This window comes from Dreissena polymorpha, chromosome 6, assembly GCF_020536995.1.
Source record: "Dreissena polymorpha isolate Duluth1 chromosome 6, UMN_Dpol_1.0, whole genome shotgun sequence".
In the NCBI taxonomy this organism is placed as follows: Eukaryota; Metazoa; Mollusca; class Bivalvia; order Myida; family Dreissenidae; genus Dreissena; species Dreissena polymorpha.
This window is the reverse complement of record NC_068360.1, coordinates 105,803,561-105,812,239: the sequence shown is the minus strand read 5'-3', so window position 1 is coordinate 105,812,239 and position 8,679 is coordinate 105,803,561.

Below are 8,679 nucleotides of genomic sequence, written 5' to 3'. Positions count from 1 at the left end.
AAATGTGGTTACTGACGAATTATCTGCAACTCATCTTGCTGCCAGTTGTTTATAAAAAGTATATATTATAGTCGATATTTTACATGACTCACCCAGTCCTCTAAGCCGAAATGATCCGTAAAACAAAATAGTGTATTTGTGTCGTATGAACGAATCTGCACTAAAACTAGATTTAGATTCACTTCGTAAATCAAATCTTGTGTGTCGTCAGTTGTTAAAACGAAACTACGGTTGATATTCAAATGGTTTATTTTTCTCTTTCCGGGATATTGTTGTAGTATGTTGATGCTGCATTAACAAATATAAGTGTATATTAAGTGAAAACGCCAAAAATAAACAACGGTTGCGATAGACACCTATAAACTGTAATATTCCTATAATATCACTTTAACATACTAACGTATGAACATTTCAAAATCTGTCATAGCTTATTAAAAAAGTAAAACATATCAGCTTATATAAAATTTATAACAATTAAATAGAAATTAGAATACAAATAATTAACAAAAACAAAACATGAACGCTGAAAAAGAGCTCTACAAAGACTACATAGACATTTCACAAATGTCACGAAAAACCACTTAAATGTTCACTCGATCTTAACAGAATAAATACATCAGGAAGAATTATATTCATAGAAGAATTTCCATATCAAAAATGTTAGAAAACCATTTTAAAACAGCCGATATCTGTTAATATTCGCCCCTTTCGCGAATATAGTAATATACGCTCTTTAGTCGTACCGAGCACATATCAGTGAAAGGGGGAAAAATTACTGTAGTGCCAGTGCCACGTCCCCCTGCAGAGTGGTACCCGGCTTGCGTCGCTCATGTGACGGGACCATGCTGCATGAGGTGGAGCCAATGGGATGGACGCAGATGCCTGATGGGATGACCATGCTCTTTTGCTACCGTGTCCGCGGATTTAGTGCAGTCGTGTTTTAACGGTTAGGCTTATTCTTTGCAAAAGTCGGCATCCTGTGTTAAAATCGAACCATGAATCGTATTTAGTTTGTATATTTTTCCAATCCAATTGTACCGTAAAGTGGTCTATGCTAGACATGTGTAACGCACCAGCCGTCTATTTTTACCACGTGGTCTCACTGCTGGAAAACCACGCTTGTCTGCATTCGAGGTCGCGTGATCATTGGTGCGGAGTAGTTTTAAGTGCACTAGCTGACCTGAATGTTTACATTGTTTGCGTCGCTTTTCAAAATGTAAACAGAGTACGAGAAATCAGGTTTTATGAGCAAGTCCGTCTGTAGCATAGCTAGACCAGCGCGTGTTGGGTAGTGTTTTGTTTTGGATTGGTGTTATGGATATGGTTTAATAATTGTTTTATTGCAATTAATATTTAATTGTTTCATTGAATTTTGAAATAAATTAATAGACGTATTTTGTATTGTGCGTGCTGTGTTTCTTCATTTTTTGTGTGTACTGTGCTGCATTAGAAATGAGTAGCCCAAATAAGTCTCCGGGTCTTGTACGTGTAAATTTCGACCCCCCACAAACTTTGATGTTGATCTCCGGAATAGGGCCCAAATTGGCGCGGATCATTGTCCAACTTCGACAGGAATCAGGTAACTTGGACCTGGACACCTTGGAGGTCCTGATTAGGCGGCTCCTAAGTGAGAGGGAGTTAGACCAGCTGGATTTTGCAGAAAATCCAATGCTTGCAGCGACGTCCCAGTCCAGTGGAACGGGAGAACACCCAAGTAGGTCCAGGGCCCCTGAGCCAATGTTTGAAAGCACGCCATACCTAAACCAGGACCAGATGAAGGCAGAGCTAGCCTCTCAGATATCAGATTTAGAGGCGGAGATCACTCGATGGGAGGAGTTCCCGGGGATATGGAGCGATTTCCTTCCCCAGTCTGCAAAGCCTTTGTTCCCCAAGCGTCTGTTGTTTCAGCCAGATCCTGTGGTGGTGACAGGCATGCCGATACTGTCTGATGTCGCATCAAGCGTCCCCACCCCGCCCCAGTCGTTAGGTTTGCCCCAGATGAGGGCTGGTAGGGCAGATTACAGTGTGCCAGCACAATTTAGAGAGATGTCCGCAGAACATTTGGGACACTTTCGGGCCCCAAGAAGCCCTCCTGCTCCTATAATGCGTCCTTGTCCAACCCATTTCAGCATGCCTAGCAACCAACCTGTTGTAAGTGGCGTCCCATTGTATAACCACCAACCTGTTGCAAGTGGCGTCTCACTGCCTAGCAACCAACCTGTTGTAAGTGGCGTCCCATTGTATAACAACCAACCTGTTGCAAGTGGCGTCTCACTGCCTAGCAACCAACCTGTTGTAAGTGGCGTTCCGTTGTATAACCACCAACCTGTTGCAAGTGGCGTCTCACTGCCTAGCAACCAACCTGTTGTAAGAGGCGTCCCATTGTATAACAACCAACCTGTTGCAAGTGGCGTCCCGTTGTATAACAACCAACCTGTTGCAAGTGGCTTCTCAATGCCAAACAACCCTACCGTTGTGAGTAGTGTTCCCGTGCAAAGCACCCTACCGGTGGTTGGTAATCTCACAGTAGCCAGCAATTTACCTATATTAGGTAATAACCCTGCACACAACAATCCACCCATTGCAGGTAACCCTACCCTACCCAGCAGTGTCCCCGTTCAGACAAGCCCTCCGGTCCCAATTAACCCCCCGTCCCAGCGGGATCGGGATGTTTTGACCAAGCTGCCAAAGAGCCTGCTATTTGATGGATGCAGCAATTGGTTGTTGTTTAAGAGGAAGTTTGAGCGTTACGCCAGAATGCAAGATTGGTCTGACGAAGAATGCGGTGCTTGTCTTGGTTGGTGTTTAACTGGTAAGGCGGTGGACTTTTATGCATTACTGACCGAAGGAAGGGAGACGTTACCTTACGCCGAGCTTATGCAGCGGCTTCAGGAGCGCTTTGGTGCCAGGGAGCTCCCAGCCACCGCGCAGGGTCGTTTTCAGGATATCCAACAAGAAGTAGGCGAGTCCCTGGACGATTGGTCCGATCGAGTGCTGACGCTGGCAACAACGGCATTTCGTGATCTGCCCTATGCGTACGCCACTGAGCAGGCAGTGACGAAGTTTTGTCACGGTTTGCTTGACAAGGAGGCCGCCAAGCATGTAAGCCTGCAGTTACCCACATCGATGGGAGATGCGATGAACATGATGAAGATATATAGCCATGTTCAGTTGGCTTGCGCCGCGGCTCCGAGGGATAGCCAAGAGAGTGAGCGAGTGTCGAGGTGTGTTCATGAGGTGAGAAGAGCACCCTCTCCAGATACGGTAATTGGGTCGGCGGTCGACAAATTGACCCAGGTGGTCGATCGGCTGCTGGGTTCTGTGGGGCAATTATTGGACTCTTTTGGGAGCCAGGACGATGATTCTCGCGTCAGACAACCGGTTCAGGTGTTCCGTTCCGATGAAGACGAGGGATTGTATGGCGAGTATGCAGCCGAAGGTTCCAATGAAGACGGCACCCAGAACCGGGGGTTCAACAAGCAACGCCACGTTAGGTGTCACGAGGGTACAGGTGGCGGCGGTCCACGTGGGCATCGGGACATACATGCCTACGAAAGGGGATCCGGCCCAAATGCTTACCAAGGGAGCGGCGCCGGTAACCGGCGAAACAACGGGTACCGTAGTGGGTACCAAAATTCAAATGTCCGCCCCGAGGGATCGAAGCGAGGCAGGTATGGTTCAAATTGGGGCGAGTATCCCGGGATGGCGAGGCGGGACATATCGTGCTTGTTTGGTGATTTGGAACATTTCCGGTGTGATTGTCGTGTGGGCGCCGGGTCCGTTGCCAACAATGAGTCGATACCGATGTCAGTTACCGAGGCGGCGGAGCAGCAGAGTAGACCGGAAGTAGGTCGCGTCAACCAGTTGGGTTCAGCTGCGCAGTTTTGTTTGAAGGTTCAGGTTGGTGACGTAATGGTTGATGCAGTGATTGATTCGGCAGCGGAGGTCAGCCTCATCTCAGATCGGGTCTATAAGGCCATGAAGCAGCCACCTCCCAAGCAGCGTGATGTCAAGCTGTTGATGACAGGGAGGGATGCCTCCATGCAGGGTTTTGTTGTAGGCCCAGTTAAGTTAAAGATTGGTAACTACTGGTATCAGCAACATTTGTATGTAGCCCCGACAGATGTCGATATGCTACTTGGTTTCGACATTTTGATGAATCCGGGCAGGGCCATAATCAATATGGCAGAGGCCACTATTATTTTTGATGGGCAGGTTTTGAGCCTCGAGGAGGAAAGCCTACAGCATACCGACCACGTGCATGACGCAGTTCCGTTTGCGTTGCCGACAGCTTCAGAAGTCGTCCGGGATCCACAGATGGTCACCGATGAGAGCACTGAGCGGGACCATGGGGGTTCTAGTTATGTCGGTACGTTTCGCGTACAGCGGGTGGCGGTCCAGTCCGGAGTTAGGGCCACCCCGACCGCCGGACATGCAGATCCGGCTGGCGTCACCGCGGAAGACAGCCGGGAGAAAGCGCCCAGTTGTGGTGTCACCGCGGCAGACCGTCGGAAAAGGGCTTCCGGTTATGGCGTAACATCGGAAGTCCGCTGGAACAGTGCGTGCGGTTACCGAGTCTCACTAGTAACATCAAGCTGCCGACCGTTCAAGAAGTTGTCCGTCACATTGGGGTGTGCACCGACGAGAGCACTGTAGGAGGCAACGGTAAGACTGGCGGCGTCGGCGGCAGAGAAGACGAGTTCACCGAAGGCATCGATGATGCGGTTCCGTTGCAGCTACCTACAGTTTGCGAAGTTGTCCGTCACATTGGGGTGTGCAACGACATGAGCACTGTAAGGGGCAACGGTGAGACTGGCGGCGTCGGTGACAGTGAAGCTACAGCGGAGGGAGAAAACAGTTGCAAGCCGTATCCAGTCCCGCAGGAGTTGTCCAGTTTTCGGAGCACGTCAGAAGAATCGTCTAGCTACGGGAACTCTGTCGGCATAGTCCTTACAGAGTTGCCCAAGAAACCTGCCGGCATAGTCCCGCAGGAGTTGTCCAGTTTTCAGAGTACGTCAGAAGAATCGTCTAGCTACGGGAACTCTGTCGGCATAGTCCTTACAGAGTTGCCCAAGAGACCTGCCGACATAGTCCCGCAGGAGTTGTCCAGTTTTCGGAGCACGTCAGAAGAATCGTCTAGCTACGGGAACTCTGTCGGCATAGTCCTTACAGAGTTGCCCAAGAGACCTGCCGGCATAGTCCCGCAGGAGTTGTCCAGTTTTCAGAGTACGTCAGAAGAATCGTCTAGCTACGGGAACTCTGTCGGCATAGTCCTTAGAGAGTTGCCCAAGAGACCTGCCGGCATAGTCCCGCAGGAGTTGTCCAGTTTTCGGAGCACGTCAGAAGAATCGTCTAGCTACGGGAACTCTGTCGGCATAGTCCTTACAGAGTTGCCCAAGAGACCTGCCGGCATAGTCCCGCAGGAGTTGTCCAGTTTTCAAAGTACGTCAGAAGAATCGTCTAGCTACGGGAACTCTGTCGGCATAGTCCTTACAGAGTTGCCCAAGAGACCTGCCGGCATAGTCCCGCAGGAGTTGTCCAGTTTTCAGAGTACGTCAGAAGAATCGTCTAGCTACGGGAACTCGGTCGGCATAGTCCTTACAGAGTTGCCCAAGAGGCCTGCCGGCATAGTCCCGCAGGAGTTGTCCAGTTTTCGGAGTACGTCAGAAGAATCGTCTAGCTACGGGAACTCTGTCGGCATAGTCCTTACAGAGTTGCCCAAGAGACTTGCCGGCATAGTCCCGCAGGAGTTGTCCAGTTTTCGGAGCACGTCAGAAGAATCGTCTAGCTACGGGAACTCTGTCGGCATAGTCCTTACAGAGTTGCCCAAGAGACCTGCCGGCATAGTCCAGCAGGAGTTGTCCAGTTTTCGGAACACGTCAGAAGAATCGTCTAGCTACGGGAACTCTGTCGGCATAGTCCTTACAGAGTTGCCCAAGAGACCTGCCGGCATAGTCCCGAAGGAGTTGTCCAGTTTTCGGAGCACGTCAGAAGAATCGTCTAGCTACGGGAACCCTGTCGGCATAGTCCTTACAGGGTTGCCCAAAAGATCTGTCGGCATAGTCCCACAGGAGTTGTCCAGTCGCCGGTTTCCCTCTGGTAACACCCAGAGGAACCAGTTTAGTCACGGCGACCCCTCGGTAAACCGCAAGAGCGGTGCGTGCGGTTACGGAGTCGTCGCGTGTGTACGCCAGAAGATCTCGGAGGATGGATCTCGGGGACCTTTCAGGCGTGGCTCTGAAGGGTGGCGACCCTCAAGTTCACGCCGTTGGGAGCGGTCCTAGCGGTGGAAATTAAGTAAGTGTGTAAGCGAGCGTGGGGGCCTGAAGTAATTATCTATTTAAAGGGTGGGGGTGGGTACCTTTAATAGTCCTCTCTCTGTTTTTCTTGTTTTATTTTAGTTGTGTTTTGCTCCACTTAGTGTCAGTGAAGTGTAGATTCCATTAGCCCTTTATTGGCCTCGCCCACCAGTCCATTATTCTTTTGGTTCTTTTTATTTTTGTACGGTCTCCTGTGAGTAGAACTCACTGGTAGGTTCTTTTCATTTTTCTTGTTTAATATACCTTCTCTTTTTTATATAATTCAGATATTTTTTGTAATGTAAAGTTTGACTGGTAGGATGTAGTTGCACGTTGGCCACTGTAAGGCGGTGGTTGTAGACCTGACACTCATACCTCGGCTTCCCCTCTTTGTGTACATCATTCATGTACTCTTATCATTTTTTGTCTCGTCGGATTGTTTAGTATATCTGTTTATTCATGTTTCCCTGATTGGGAGTGGATATGCTGAAGTTGGTATTGCCACCCGGAAATAAATAGAGAATAAATAAAGATCATTATAATTTTGTTATTAGATATTAAAAAATATATTATTTATATTTACATTTTTATTATTTCTATTTTCGTGCCTGGACTGATGATGTGTTTTCACCCAAATGTAACACGCATAAGGTCGTAAATAGGTACGCGTAGCCTCGCTAAATACTGGCGGGTAGTTGGCGGCAGGGCGAGAGTTTCAGGCAGTAATAAGTTGCATCTAGTGTAGTCTAATGGTGAGCTCTTTCAGCCCACTATTATTGGTAGTTCTCTGAAAATCCGGACTTGTGAGCATGTCACTGCCGTGGGAAACTGTTGCATACCACTCCCTGTGGTGTTATTGTTATTTAAATATTAATAATAATTTATGTTGTTATTTACAGCCACCGCCATGGCGATCAACATAATTGTGCGTAACCCTCCAGTCTCCAATACATTATGTCAGTGTTTCTTTTCTGTAGCGTGTTTTGCTGTCTATCCAGGCCTCTATAATGGCCAATTTCAATGCTGTAGCTGTTTGCAGCCGAAGGCTGTTAATTGCTCCACTTTGTAGATGAACTGGCAGCCCATTTATCCCAGAGTCCCTTCTTTCTTGTTTTTGTAATATTCCTGATTTCGTCTATGCACGAGTCGCCCACTGCAGTACACTATAAATCAAAATAACACTGTTTGCATAAGTACTTTAGATATTCTTGTCCGGGAACATAATAATAATATTAGATGTTAATATGTCTATAACAAAATCACAATAATCTGTATGCATGCATATTAAAATATTCTTGGTGGTCGTACGAAAACCGGCCAATGGGTTAAAATTAGTTGTGGTCTATCTAGGGTTGAGGCCCCCATTCTGCGCACGTTGTGTCGTGCCTGTAGTTTTGAAACAATTAGGTTGTCCCGACTTTGGGGAGTCTGGGCACTGTCATAGTTCCGCTAAGTCGCTGCGTCTAGGCGTACATCGCATGGCAAAGGCGCACTCCTTGCTTACGAAAGGGGCATTGGGGTCCGAGAGATAGTCAATATACTTCCTTGGAGTGCATGGGACGGCTTGGGCGCAGTGGCTTTAGAGTACGTCGCATGGCGAAGGCGCCCTCCTTGCTTACGAAAGGGGCATTGGGGTCCGAGAGATAGTCAATATACTTCCTCGGGTGCGACGGGACGTCTGTGGCGGACTGACTATGACATTCGGTGGGACGATTCCTTTGTGAGTATGGGGTCGTACCAAAAAGAGAAAAGTGAGGGGAGTGTAGTGCCAGTGCCACGCCCCCCCTGCAGAGTGGTACCCGGCTTGCGTCGCTCATGTGACGGGACCATGCTGCATGATGTGGAGCCAATGGGATGGACGCAGATGCCTGATGGGATGACCATGCTCTCTTGCTAACGTGTCCGCGGACGTGTGCAGACGTGTTTCCTGAGGTGAGTATTTCCAGGAGCATAAGTGTGAGCCGGTATGTATTAGCCTGTGTAGATGAGCCTGTGTATGTGAGCCTGTGACGTGTAAGTATTAGCGTGTGACTTAGTGTCTTTCCCTGGAGGTTTAGCCTGTGCGTGGGGTAGGGATTCCCAGGAGGATATGTGGTGTGCAGCCGACGACGACAACAGACGAGTATTTCCCTCGAAGTGTGTACTGCCGAGGACGACGTCTGCCATCCTGACAAGGTTTCCAGTCGACGACCATGTGAGTAGTCTAGTATAGTGTCATTGCTAGCGGTTGTGTAATTGTAGAAGAAACCCACTGAAGAGCTAACCGAAATAAACACTACATTACATATCTTTAGGGTATGGGTAACCTATGGTCTTTAAAAATCGATTAGGAATTTATACAAGGTATTTCTTGTGTTAGGTTTAAGAAAGAATGTCTCAA